We start from the raw sequence: 14,098 nt of genomic DNA, 5'->3' as shown, positions 1-14,098 counted from the left end.
TCTACTGCCTGAAGATCACTGGTGGATAAAGTGTACTGAGAACCAGATCTACTGCCTTGGAGTCAAGATGGAGTTCCTGAGTTTGGGAGGCTGTCCAGGTTTCTAAAGGTACTAAGTCCAGCAACTCCCTGTGGTGCTGACGGTCACAGTCCCTTACAGGCTTGGCTTAACAGAGTTAGAAAACTTTTGGCAAATGACTTTGAAATGAGGACTAAAATGATGTGAATCTTGAGGAAAAAACAACAGAAAATGTATCAGGTTAAATCAGAGAAAGATGAGCAGCACAAACAGAATTAAAAACAAACAAATAAAAAAACTCTCACCTTGACTCAGAAAGCCAAACATTATAACCTGAGTTACTGGAAACATCACTTGACCCTGACCACTGCTCAGAGTAGAGCTTCAGCAGTTACACTGCGACCCAGTGTTTTCTGTTTTTGTTTTAAGTTTTATTCTGGGAATTGTGGCTTTCTGTCTTGTATTTCCTCTTTTACCTCTTTTAAAACACCCACGTCCAGTGTTCAGTGTTTTGGGTTTTGCATCACTGTTGTCTTGTCTAATTAGGGTCAGCTGTGTCTCCCTCCTGTCTGCCATTTTCTTGTTACTTTTGTGTGTATACAAACCGTAGCTTGCCTCCACCAGTGTGTGAATGCGAGAGTGAATGAATAGTGGCATTGTAAAGCGCTTTGGGTGCCTTGAAAAGCGCTATATAAATCCAATCCATTATCATTATTATTATTATATTTAGTGCGTGGTTACCTCTGTTCTTCGTTGCCGGTACATGTATTCCGTTACTCCCCAACACTGGAGGCTATAAGCAGATTCTGTTTCTGTGCTGTGATGAGCTCTGAAACATGACTGAAACTCTTCAAATAAGCCATTCCTCTGCAGATGATCTGTTAGCTGTTTGACAACTACTCTTTCAAGAATGTTTGACATGAAAGAAAGCTAAGACTAACTGGCAAAGACTGCTGGGTCAAGAGAAGGCTTTTTAAGTAACTGTTTAACTACTGCCAGCTTGAAGGCCTGTGGTACATAGCCGATTACTAGAGACAGGTTGATCATGTTTAAGATTGAAGCATTAATTAATGGCAGGACTTCTTTGCGCAGTCTTGTAGGAATGGGGTCTAAAAGACACGTTGATGGTTTGAGGAAGCAGTTACTGAAGTTAACTCAGAAAGACCAACTGGAGAAAAAGACTCTATATGAATATTAATGGCACTGAAAGTTGCTGTAGATAATGTTACATCTGTGAGACGATTATGAGTATTTTCTCTCTCTAATGGTTCAAATTTTATTTGTGAAGAAGTTCATGAAGTCATTACTAGTTAACATTAAAGGAACGGTTGAGTCAAAAGAGCTCTGATTTTTTGTCAACCTGGCTACAGTGCTGAAGAGAAACCTTGGGTTGTTCTTATTTTCTTTAATCAGTGATGAATAGAAAGATGTTCTAGCTTGACAGAGGGCTTTCTTATAATGCAGCAAACTAAAGCAAAAAGATGATCTTCTAACTTTGTTTTACGCCATTTTGTTTCCAGCTTATAAGTTATCTGCTTTAAGGTGCGTGTTTGAGAGTTATACCACAGAGTCAAGTACTTTTGATTTGAGGATCTCTTTTTCTCATGAGCTACAGTAACCAGAGTCATACTTAGTGAGGAGGCAAAATTATTAACAAGATGATCGACCTCTGTTGGAGCAGTGTTCAGATAGCTGCCCTGCTCTATGTTGGTACAGGGCATTGAAGATGATAAAAGGGAGTGGATATTTCAGAATTCCCCAAAAGAAGTGTAGATGAGTATTTAGTGCTTGGTGAGGTTACTGTCAGCTCTGTGTTCACTGGTCTGTGTCAGAGTTTCTTCCTCTTCAGCAGCTGCAGTCAGTTCCTGCTGTAACAGCTCAGTTTCTCTGCAGTCTGACTGAGGGAGGTTTTTGTACAACTACAAAACACTGTGTGAACACATAAGCACTGTTTATTTCATGGAAACTCTGACAGTAGTAAACTGCTGCATCTTCAGCCTGAACTCCACTGATGGTCATAGAGAAGTCAGAGCTGCTTCCACTGCCACTAAATCGAGTTGGTGTTCCTGACTGAAGCTTTTTCGCATATCTTATCAGGAGCTTTGGAGTCTGTCCAGACTTCTGTTGATACCAGTACATACCCTCATCACCATCAGACCATCTGTAAACAGCTGGGTTGGTCCTACAGGTCAGAGTGACAGTGTTTCCAGGAGTAAATGTCACTACTGGAGGTTGAGTCACAGTCACCTGACCGCTGCATCCTGCAGACAAAAACAAATCATTCATTTATCAGCAGAAATCAATGAGAGAAAAAGCAGCACATCATGTTGGAAATGTTGCTGAGTGAATGAACCTGTAAAACAGCAGCAGGTCAGCGTCCAGATGAGGATGGTGATGAGAGTCATGGTGGTTGTGCTTTCTGCTGTGTTGACTGACAGATGTGAGTCCTGCAGTGTTGAAGTCACAGGACTATAAACCTTCTCAGTTCTCTGGAGGATCAGCTGATGATGCAAAGCCTCCTCTCTATGGAAATGATTTCTCTGCTCTCAACACACTGAGGGCAACGTAGGCACAAAGTCAGAAGAATAATTGATTGAATTAATACCATTAATAATTTTATGCCATAGAGAAAAACATATTTGGAAACATATTTACGTATTTTTAACACCTGGATTAAAATGGCACTCTGGTCTGTATGCTCATTTTTGATTTTGATATCATAAATACAATATACCTGTATAACGTTCTTAAGTATATTGTCATAGTTTCACAATTCATGCTTTTTTGAGGCATTTCTGGTTGCTGTTTTAAACAGTGTTTTGTGTGTTTTAAAAAATTTATATGTGTAATGTGAAAATTCCGTTTTGTCGTTCAGTTCTTAATACTCAAAATACAGTAATGACAATTATGATTTAAATTCATTAAATAATTTTAAGTCACTTTAGTCAAATCATCTTCTGCATTTAATCAGGTGTACTGTGATGTTTTACTTGAAAAAAAGGTTCATTTTCAGTGGTTAGAGGTTTGTTCAGAGTGCAGGAGGTTTTTGTACGGCCACTTAATGAGTTTGTATCACTGTGGTGGACTTTTGGTGGAGGAACCAAACTCATCGTTGGCTGTAAGTACCAGAAATTCGTAATTTTTGATAAACATAGTATTTATTAAGCATTTAAATCAATCTATTAAACAGAACTTCGATTAAATTCAGTGATTATTATTAATGTCATGGCAACATTTTGGAAGAAACTTTTCTTTAATCAATATTCATTCGGTCTTTTAAGGAACTGAACTTACAGAAAACAAATTTTGATGGTTTTTTGGGTTCATTTCACTTTAAATATTATCCGGTTACAATAATAAAATCTGTGATAGTGACGTTTTAGCTGACTTTGATTTAAAATGTATTTTTACTCAGGAATTATAAAATAAAAACAAATATTGAATTATGTTTTGTCGACTTATATTAGAAAAAGGAAATTAACTCAGTATATTTAGATCAATTTTGTGTTCATGGTTGATCAATTTTAAATGAAGTTTAAAGGAAGTGAAAGAAACAGATGTGAAGTTTTAACTGTATTCTCATGAGTGCTTTAGCTTTGTCAGTTTCAAATAAGAAAATTATCACAGGGTCAAGTTATTAACTGTAAAACATACTGAAATAATAAAGGTTTGATCAATAATCACTAAATATATATTTATTCCTATGTTTGTACATTTGTATCTCTTTTTTCGGTTGTCTTCAACCTTTTCTCCTCCAGCGGGTGTGGTGAGGCCCACCCTCACTGTCCTCCCTCCCTCCAAAGAGGAAGACAAACAGAGTAGTGCCACTGTGGTGTGTTTGGCCACCGGGGGCTTCCCCTCAAACTGGAATTTGGGCTGGAAGGTGGGGAGCACCAGCACATCCTCAGGGGTTTCAACCAGCCTGGAGGTCTTGGGGACAGATGGCCGCTACAGCTGGAGCAGCACCCTGAGCCTCTCCGCAGACCAGTGGAAGAAGGCGGGCTCAGTGAGCTGTGAGGCCAGCCTGAGTGGACAGAGTCCCGTCACTCAAACCCTGGACCCTGACCACTGCTCAGAGTAGAGCTTCAGCAACACTTCCTGTCTGCATATGATGTGTTTTATATTTTGATGAAGCTACATGTTTCTGCTGTTGCGATATTTCTGCAAACATTTGACTTTCTAATGATGTGCATGCTAAGTTTATCAGCTAATATTATCCATGTTGACTTTAAAAAAGGGTGTAATAAAAGTAAAAATCACAAAATAAAATCACAGCTTAAGAAAAATCACTTTTGTTTTGTTCTTGGGGAGAAGCTTTTAAAGGCTTATTTGTGTGCAAAGTCAGCGATTGCTGTTGACCTTTGAAACAAAAGATAAAGATACCAACTAAAATCCAGCTTTATACTGGTGAAGAGTTGGAAAATTTTCCATCACGAATGTAATATGGTCTTATATGTTGCAAAATGTAAAGTCGCTGCTGCCCTGCTACAGCTGAACTTTCCACCTCCCAAATCCAACTTTAACACCTGATTCCAACCCTGTGGTAGGAAACTGAAAAAACAAATACAAACAACATTTTCATGTATGGAATGCAATCATTGTTTAGTTCAAATCAAAGTAGCTGATTAAGTTAAAAACTGTGTACAGGGTCTGGGTTCAATATTTGGTTTTGATGACTAGATGAATTTTCTGTGCAAGTTTTTTGACTAAGACTTGGATTTTGAGCCTCTAAGCCAATCCAGTCTGGTTTTCTCAAGGAATTAATACTGCAAAAATCTGACTCAAAGTATCATCAAAGAACAACACATGTTCTCTTGCTTCCCTTCGTGGCCTTCTGGCAAACTGTAGAATTAATATTAAAATTTTACTAATCAAATTAATAAAATTAACCAAATACATTTTTCTGCAATTTTTGCTAGTTTTCGTTATCCCGATCATGTGGCGGTTTAATTTTGACCTTGTTGTCACCAATTAGTTTTAAATATGTATTTATGTATGCTGTGATATAAAAAAGTATTTCTTATAAGTTGATTTTATTTAAAATGTGAAGCACCCTATAACTTTGTGATTTAAAATGTACTGTATAAACAAAATTATTTTCATATTACCTTATTATCCACAGCAAATTAGAAGTAATACAAAATGTAGTGAGATAAGCATAATATGTTGCAGATTCTAAACAGTGTTACTTAATTTAAAATCTTCTTAATGATGTGATCAGGAATGAATACATATTTTAGTTTCCACCTCTGAAAGTGGACTCAGTGAACCAATGATGCATGTCAGAGTCTGTATCAGAAGCTCACAGCTGCAACACTGCAAATAGTAACTGAGGGAGGTTTTTGTACGACTCTGTATCACTGTGTGAACTCTGGGCCTGTATATGCTCCCATACAGTAGTAATCTCCTGCATCTGCAGCCTGAACTCCATTGATTGTCAAAGTGAACTCAGGCTCAGATCCACTGCTGCTGAAATGACTCGGAGTATCAGATTCACGGCTGCTGATTTGGTAAAACAGCAGTTTGGGAGGCTGTCCAGGTTTCTGTAGATACCAGCTGAGATCATTATCAACTCCTTCACTGGCTGTACAGCTCAGAGAGACCGTCTCCCCCAAAGCAGCAGCTTTAAACACAGGAGACTGAGTCACAGATGAACTGGCATCTGATCCTGGAAATTAAAATATGTTACTTTGTTAAAATGACAGTGTGATGTAAAGTACAACATAACAGAGAATATAACAGAACCACATCACTCATCACCTTGAAGTCTGAGCATGATTGTGATCAGCAGTGAAGTCAGTAACATCATCATCATTATGATAAATCTCACTGTCAGAGACTCTGCACAGATGTTTCCCGCTGGTTCTTCTTAAACTGGTTTAGGATCAGTGAAGCACAGCAAGCATTCAAAACAGAACCTACAAACAAATACCTGTTTGTGTGTGTGTGTGTGTGTGTGTGTGTGTGTGTGTGTGTGTGTGTGTGTGTGTGTGAGAGAGAGAGAGAGAGAAAGAGAGAGAGAGAGAGAGAGAGAGAGAGAGAGAGAGAGAGAGAGAGAGAGAGAGAGACTAGTTATTCTCATTGCAGTTGAAAACTCTACACCTGCAGCCTTCAGCCAAAGTGAAGAAATTTTTTATGCAGCCATGAATCATTGTGTAAACACTTCACTACCATGGTAACCCACAGTAATAATCTGCAGCATCTACTGCCTGAAGATCACTGGTGGATAAAGTGTACTGAGAACCAGACCTACTGCCTTGGAGTCAAGACGGAGTTCCTGAGTTTGGGAGGCTGTCCAGGTTTCTAAAGGTACTAAGTCCAGCAACTCCCTGTGGTGCTGATGGTCACAGTCCCTTACAGGCTTGGCTTAACAGAGTCAGAAAACTTTTGGCAAATGACTTTGAAATGAGGACTAAAATGATGTGAATCTTGAGGAAAAAACAACAGAAAATGTATCAGGTTAAATCAGAGAAACATGAGCAGCACAAACAGAATTAAAAACAAACAAATAAAAAAACTCTCACCTTGACTCAGAAAGCCAAACATTATAACCTGAGTTACTGGAAACATCACTTGACCCTGACCACTGCTCAGAGTAGAGCTTCAGCAGTTACACTGCGACCCAGTGTTTTCTGTTTTTGTTTTAAGTTTTATTCTGGGAATTGTGGCTTTCTGTCTTGTATTTCCTCTTTTACCTCTTTTAAAACACCCACGTCCAGTGTTCAGTGTTTTGGGTTTTGCATCACTGTTGTCTTGTCTAATTAGGTTCAGCTGTGTCTCCCTCCTGTCTGCCATTTTCTTGTTACTTTTGTGTGTATATTTAGTGCGTGGTTACCTCTGTTCTTCGTTGCCGGTACATGTATTCCGTTACTCCCCAACACTGGAGGCTATAAGCAGATTCTGTTTCTGTGCTGTGATGAGCTCTGAAACATGACTGAAACTCTTCAAATAAGCCATTCCTCTGCAGATGATCTGTTAGCTGTTTGACAACTACTCTTTCAAGAATGTTTGACATGAAAGAAAGCTAAGACTAATTAGCTAAGACTGCTGGGTCAAGAGAAGGCTTTTTAAGTAACTGTTTAACTACTGCCAGCTTGAAGGCCTGTGGTACATAGCCGATTACTAGAGACAGGTTGATCATGTTTAAGATTGAAGCATTAATTAATGGCAGGACTTCTTTGCGCAGTCTTGTAGGAATGGGGTCTAAAAGACACGTTGATGGTTTGAGGAAGCAGTTACTGAAGTTAACTCAGAAAGACCAACTGGAGAAAAAGACTCTATATGAATATTAATGGCACTGAAAGTTGCTGTAGATAATGTTACATCTGTGAGACAATTATGAGTATTTTTTCTCTAATGGTTCAAATTTTATTTGTGAAGAAGTTCATGAAGTCATTTCTAGTTAACATTAAAGGAACGGTTGAGTCAAAAGAGCTCTGATTTTTTGTCAGCCTGGCTACAGTGCTGAAGAGAAACCTTGGGTTGTTCTTATTTTCTTTAATCAGTGATGAATAGAAAGATGTTCTAGCTTTACAGAGGGCTTTCTTATAATGCAGCAAACTAAAGCAAAAAGATGATCTTCTAACTTTGTTTTACGCCATTTCGTCTCCAGCTTATAAGTTATCTGCTTTAAGGTGCGTGTTTGAGAGTTATACCACAGAGTCAAGTACTTTTGATTTGAGGATCTCTTTTTCTCATGAGCTACAGTAACCAGAGTCATACTTAGTGAGGAGGCAAAATTGTTAACAAGATGATCGACCTCTGTTGGAGCAGTGTTCAGGTAGCTGCCCTGCTCTATGTTGGTACAGGGCATTGAAGATGATAAAAGAGAGTGAATATTTCAGAATTCCCCAAAAGAAGTGTAGATGAGTATTTAGTGCTTGGTGAGGTTACTGTGTTCACTGGTCTGTGTCAGAGTTTCTTCCTCTTCAGCAGCTGCAGTCAGTTTCTGCTGTAACAGCTCAGTGTCTCTGCAGTCTGACTGAGGGAGGTTTTTGTACGAGTACAAATCACTGTGTGAACACATCAGCACTGTTTATTTCATGGGCACTCTGACAGTAGTAAACTGCTGCATCTTCAGCATGAACTCCACTGATGGTCATAGAGAAGTCAGAGCTGCTTCCACTGCCACTAAATCGAGTTGGTGTTCCTGACTCAAGTGTTTTTGCCCATTTTATTAGGAGCTTTGGAGCCTGTCCAGATTTCTGCTGATACCAGTACATAGCATCATCACCATCATCAAATCTGTAAACAGCTTGGCTGGTCCTACAGGTCAGAGTGACAGTGTTTCCAGGAGTAGATGTCACTACTGGAGGTTGAGTCACAGTCACCTGACCGCTGCTTCCTGCAGACAAAAACAAATCATTCATTTATCAGCAGAAATCAATGAGAGAAAAAGCAGCACATCATGTTGGAAATGTTGCTGAGTGAATGAACCTGTAAAACAGCAGCAGGTCAGCGTCCAGATGAGGATGGTGATGAGAGTCATGGTGGTTGTGCTTTCTGCTGTGTTGACTGACAGATGTGAGTCCTGCAGTGTTGAAGTCACAGGACTATAAACCTTCTCAGTTCTCTGGAGGATCAGCTGATGATGCAAAGCCTCCTCTCTATGGAAATCATTTCTCTGCTCTCAACACACTGAAGGCAACGTAGGCACAAAGTCAGAAGAATAATTGATTGAATTAATACCATTAATAATTTTATGCCATAGAGAAAAACATATTTGGAAACATATTTACGTATTTTTAACACCTGGATTAAAATGGCACTCTGGTCTGTATGCTCATTTTTGATTTTGATATCATAAATACAATATACCTGTATAACGTTCTTAAGTATATTGTCATAGTTTCACAATTCATGCTTTTTTGAGGCATTTCTGGTTGCTGTTTTAAACAGTGTTTTGTGTGATTTAAAAAATTTATATGTGTAATGTGAAAATTCCGTTTTGTCGTTCAGTTCTTAATACTCAAAATACAGTAATGACAATTATGATTTAAATTCATTAAATAATTTTAAGTCACTTTAGTCAAATCATCTTCTGCATTTAATCAGGTGTACTGTGATGTTTTACTTGAAAAAAAGGTTCATTTTCAGTGGTTAGAGGTTTGTTCAGAGTGCAGGAGGTTTTTGTACGGCCACTTAATGAGTTTGTATCACCGTGGTACACTTTTGGTGGAGGAACCAAACTCATCGTTGGCTGTAAGTACCAGAAATTCGTAATTTTTGATAAACATAGTATTTATTAAGCATTTAAATCAATCTATTAAACAGAACTTTGATTAAATTCAATGATTATTATTAATGTCATGGCAACATTTTGAAAGAAACTTTTCTTAAATCAATATTCATTCGGTCTTTTAAGGAACTGAACTTACAGAAAACAAATTTTGATGGTTTTTTGGGTTCATTTCACTTTAAATATTATCCGGTTACAATAATAAAATCTGTGATAGTGACGTTTTAGCTGACTTTGATTTAAAATGTATTTTTACTCATGAATTATAAAATAAAAACAAATATTGAATTATGTTTTGTCGACTTATATTAGAAAAAAGAAATTAACTCAGTATATTTAGATCAATTTTGTGTTCATGGTTGATCAATTTCAAATGAAGTTTAAAGGAAGTGAAAGAAACAGATGTGAAGTTTTAACTGTATTCTCATGAGTGCTTTAGCTTTGTCAGTTTCAAATAAGAAAATTATCACAGGGTCAAGTTATTAACTGTAAAACATCATGAAATAATAAAGGTTTGATCAATAATCACTAAATATATATTTATTCCTATGTTTGTACATTTGTATCTCTTTTTTCGGTTATCTTCAACCTTTTCTCCTCCAGCGGGTGTGGTGAGGCCCACCCTTACTGTCCTCCCTCCATCCAAAGAGGAAGACAAACAGAGTAGTGCCACTGTGGTGTGTTTGGCCACCGGGGGCTTCCCCTCAAACTGGAATTTGGGCTGGAAGGTGGGGAGCACCAGCACATCCTCAGGGGTTTCAACCAGCCTGGAGGTCTTGGGGACAGATGGCCGCTACAGCTGGAGCAGCACCCTGAGTCTCTCTGCAGACCAGTGGAAGAAGGCGGGCTCAGTGAGCTGTGAGGCCAGCCTGAGTGGACAGAGCCCCGTCATTCAAAGCCTGGACCCTGACCACTGCTCAGAGTAGAGCTTCAGCAACACTTCCTGTCTGCATATGATGTGTTTTATATTTTGATGAAGCTACATGTTTCTGCTGTTGCGATATTTCTGCAAACATTTGACTTTCTAATGATGTGCATGCTAAGTTTATCAGCTAATATTATCCATGTTGACTTTAAAAAAGGGTGTAATAAAAGTAAAAATCACAAAATAAAATCACAGCTTAAGAAAAATCACTTTTGTTTTGTTCTTGGGGAGAAGCTTTTAAAGGCTTATTTGTGTGCAAAGTCAGCGATTGCTGTTGACCTTTGAAACAAAAGATAAAGATACCAACTAAAATCCAGCTTTGTACTGGTGAAGAGTTGGAAAATTTTCCATCACGAATGTAATATGGTCTTATATGTTGCAAAATGTAAAGTCGCTGCTGCCCTGCTACAGCTGAACTTTCCACCTCCCAAATCCAACTTTAACACCTGATTCCAACCCTGTGGTAGGAAACTGAAAAAACAAATACAAACCACATTTTCATGTATGGAATGCAATCATTGTTTAGTTCAAATCAAAGTAGCTGATTAAGTTAAAAACTGTGTACAGGGTCTGGGTTCAATATTTGGTTTTGATGACTAGATGAATTTTCTGTGCAAGTTTTTTGACTAAGACTTGGATTTTGAGCCTCTAAGCCAATCCAGTCTGGTTTTCTCAAGGAATTAATACTGCAAAAATCTGACTCAAAGTATCATCAAAGAACAACACATGTTCTCTTGCTTCCCTTCGTGGCCTTCTGGCAAACTGTAGAATTAATATTAAAATTTTACTAATCAAATTAATAAAATTAACCAAATACATTTTTCTATTGTACTGCTGTCCCTTGTTTCCCTGTGTAGTGGTGTGTGTGTGTGTGTGTGTGTGTGTGTGTGTGTGTGTGTGTGTGTGTGTGTGTGTGTGTGTGTGTGCGCGCGCATGTGTGTGCGTGCGTGTGTGTGTGTGTGTGTGTGTGTGTGTGTGAGAGAGAGAGAGAGAGAGAGAGAGAGACTAGTTATTCTCATTGCAGTTAAAAAACTCTACACCCGCAGCCTTCAGCCAAAGTGAAGAAATTTTTTATGCAGCCATGAATCATTGTGTAAACACTTCACTACCATGGTAACCCACAGTAATAATCTGCAGCATCTACTGCCTGAAGATCACTGGTGGATAAAGTGTACTGAGAACCAGATCTACTGCCTTGGAGTCAAGATGGAGTTCCTGAGTTTGGGAGGCTGTCCAGGTTTCTAAAGGTAGTAAGTCCAGCAACTCCCTGTGGTGCTGATGGTCACAGTCCCTTACAGGCTTGGCTTAACAGAGTTAGAAAACTTTTGGCAAATGACTTTGAAATGAGGACTAAAATGATGTGAATCTTGAGGAAAAAACAACAGAAAATGTATCAGGTTAAATCAGAGAAACATGAGCAGCACAAACAGAATTAAAAACAAACAAATAAAAAAACTCTCACCTTGACTCAGAAAGCCAAACATTATAACCTGATTTACTGGAAACATCACTTGACCCTGACCACTGCTCAGAGTAGAGCTTCAGCAGTTACACTGCGACCCAGTGTTTTCTGTTTTTGTTTTAAGTTTTATTCTGGGAATTGTGGCTTTCTGTCTTGTATTTCCTCTTTTACCTCTTTTAAAACACCCACGTCCAGTGTTCAGTGTTTTGGGTTTTGCATCACTGTTGTCTTGTCTAATTAGGTTCAGCTGTGTCTCCCTCCTGTCTGCCATTTTCTTGTTACCTTGTGTGTATATTTAGTGCGTGGTTACCTCTGTTCTTCGTTGCCGGTACATGTATTGCATTACTCCCCAACACTGGAGGCTATAAGCAGATTCTGTTTCTGTGCTGTGATGAGCTCTGAGACATGACTGAAACTCTTCAAATAAGCCATTCCTCTGCAGATGATCTGTTAGCTGTTTGACAACTACTCTTTCAAGAATGTTTGACATGAAAGAAAGCTAAGACTAATTAGCAAAGATTGCTGGGTCAAGAGAAGGCTTTTTAAGTAACTGTTTAACTACTGCCAGCTTGAAGGCCTGTGGTACATAGCCGATTACTAGAGACAGGTTGATCATGTTTAAGATTGAAGCATTAATTAATGGCAGGACTTCTTTGTGCAGTCTTGTAGGAATGGGGTCTAAAAGACACGTTGATGGTTTGAGGAAGCAGTTACTGAAGTTAACTCAGAAAGACCAACTGGAGAAAAAGACTCTATATGAATATTAATGGCACTGAAAGTTGCTGTAGATAATGTTACATCTGTGAGATGATTATGAGTATTTTTTCTCTCTAATGGTTCAAATTTTATTTGTGAAGAAGTTCATGAAGTCATTACTAGTTAACATTAAAGGAACGGTTGAGTCAACAGCGCTCTGATTTTTTGTCAGCCTGGCTACAGTGCTGAAGAGAAACCTTGGGTTGTTCTTATTTTCTTTAATCAGTGATGAATAGAAAGATGTTCTAGCTTTACAGAGGGCTTTCTTATAATGCAGCAAACTAAAGCAAAAAGATGATCTTCTAACTTTGTTTTACACCATTTCGTCTCCAGCTTATAAGTTATCTGCTTTAAGGTGCGTGTTTGAGAGTTATACCACAGAGTCAAGTACTTTTGATTTGAGGATCTCTTTTTCTCATGAGCTACAGTAACCAGAGTCATACTTAGTGAGGAGGCAAAATTGTTAACAAGATGATCGACCTCTGTTGGAGCAGTGTTCAGGTAGCTGCCCTGCTCTATGTTGGTACAGGGCATTGAAGATGATAACAGTGAGTGAATTATATTCTTAAATTTAGTTACAGCACTTTCAGAAAGACATCTACTGTGATGAAGTCTACTCTCCACTGCTGTGTAATCAATTATTGTACTTAGAACAGGATTAGACCAGATAAGGTTTTCAGGAAACACTGTTAAATGTTCAGTTTCTATGCCACATGTTAAAACAAGATCTAGAGTGTGATTAAAGTGGTGGGTGGGTTCTTTTACATTTTGAGAGAAGCCAATTGAGTCTAATGACAGATTAAATGCCTTGTTGAGTTTGTCATTTTTAGCTTCTACATGGATGTTAAAATCACCGACAATAATTATTTTATCTGAGCTGAGCACTAAATCAGATAAAAAGTCTGAGAAATCAGACAGAAACTCTGTGTAAGGCCCAGGTGGATGATAGATGTGAACAAATAAGACTGTTTTTGGGGGGTTTTCCAGCCTGGGTGAATCAGAATCAGAATCAGAATCAGAAACTTTATTGTCATTGTCACGAGAACAACGAAATGAAGAATGGTCCCCGATCATTGCATCATCCCTAGCAATATCAAAATATAAATAAAACAATAAAATTCAATAAATAAAACATGTTTAAGCATCAGGCTTTGAAATGAATTAAAACTCTGTCTTGGTCTGTGGTTGGTTAATAAGCTGGTGTGATAAATTGCTGGCACACCTCCGCCTTCGAGGTTTCTTGGAGGTGTTGATTCATTTAAACTAACATAATCATCCTGCTGTAACTCAGACTTATTCTTCCTGCCCTTTAATAGAGACCTGGAATTGTCTTCAGCAGGACTACATCAATCAGGAAAAAAACCTATCTGCTATTTGTTGGTCTCATTTTAGCTGCTAAAACAGCCCTGAACAGTTGAAACATGGACTCCATTAGATCTCTGAAAGTTTCCTGCTGTATCATTCAATTCCTGTAAGTTGTAAGGTGGGGCATCCATGGATCAGAATTGTTTGTGCAGCGCATCTCACACATGTTTAGATGGGATTGAAATCTGTGGGATTTGGAGACAAAGTCAACACTGCAAACTCATTGTTGTGCTCCTCAAACCATTTCTGAACCACTTTTGCTTGGCAGGAGAACACATTATCCTGCTGAAAGAGGCCACAGCGAATAAATATAATTTCTACGAAAAGCCTGCAA

At 38.4% G+C, this 14,098-nt stretch overlaps 2 gene segments (V, D, J or C); both read left to right on the top strand.

Moving 5' to 3' along the window:
- The first annotated feature begins 2,421 nt into the window (after positions 1-2,421).
- Positions 2,422-4,099, top strand: LOC308390093 (immunoglobulin lambda constant 2-like). The segment is given in 2 exons: positions 2,422-2,458; positions 3,777-4,099.
- A 4,405-nt stretch (positions 4,100-8,504) lies between these two features.
- Positions 8,505-10,182, top strand: LOC308390092 (Ig lambda chain C region-like). The segment is given in 2 exons: positions 8,505-8,541; positions 9,860-10,182.
- Positions 10,183-14,098: the final 3,916 nt, after the last annotated feature.

This window comes from Rhamphochromis sp. 'chilingali' (assembly GCF_963969265.1).
Source record: "Rhamphochromis sp. 'chilingali' genome assembly, chromosome: 21".
NCBI lineage: Eukaryota > Metazoa > Chordata > Actinopteri > Cichliformes > Cichlidae > Rhamphochromis > Rhamphochromis sp. 'chilingali'.
Note: the sequence above shows the minus strand (reverse complement) of the source record. Positions and strands in the feature narration are given on the sequence as shown.